This window comes from Merops nubicus, unplaced genomic scaffold (genome assembly GCF_000691845.1).
Source record: "Merops nubicus isolate BGI_N331 unplaced genomic scaffold, ASM69184v1 scaffold27392, whole genome shotgun sequence".
Lineage (NCBI taxonomy): Eukaryota > Metazoa > Chordata > Aves > Coraciiformes > Meropidae > Merops > Merops nubicus.
Window position 1 is genome coordinate 6,955 of NW_008596079.1, and position 334 is coordinate 7,288.

A 334-nucleotide genomic window follows, 5' to 3' on the forward strand; every position below is an offset into this window, starting at 1 on the left:
CAGCCCTTCAAGGTCTTGTACTCTGGCACCCAAACCTGACCCCAGTTCTCGGGCTGTGGCCTCCCCGTGCTCCAGCACGGGACAGGCAGTGCTGCAAGGAGCACGCCCTCCAGAGTGGGGCAGCTCCTGGGGGGCTTCTCCCATTCCAGGGGGGATCAGCCCTTCTCCTGCAGGACCCAGCTGCAGCCAGGCTGGGGCTGTGCCCCGTGGCCCCTCCATGGGCAGCAGGCACAAAGCCCAGGCCCTGAGCACAACTCCTCTCTTGCCCAGGCCAAGCTGCCCGCTGTGCTCGGCCGGCCCGGCTGCCCCCTGCTCCTCCTCCTCCGGGGTGGGG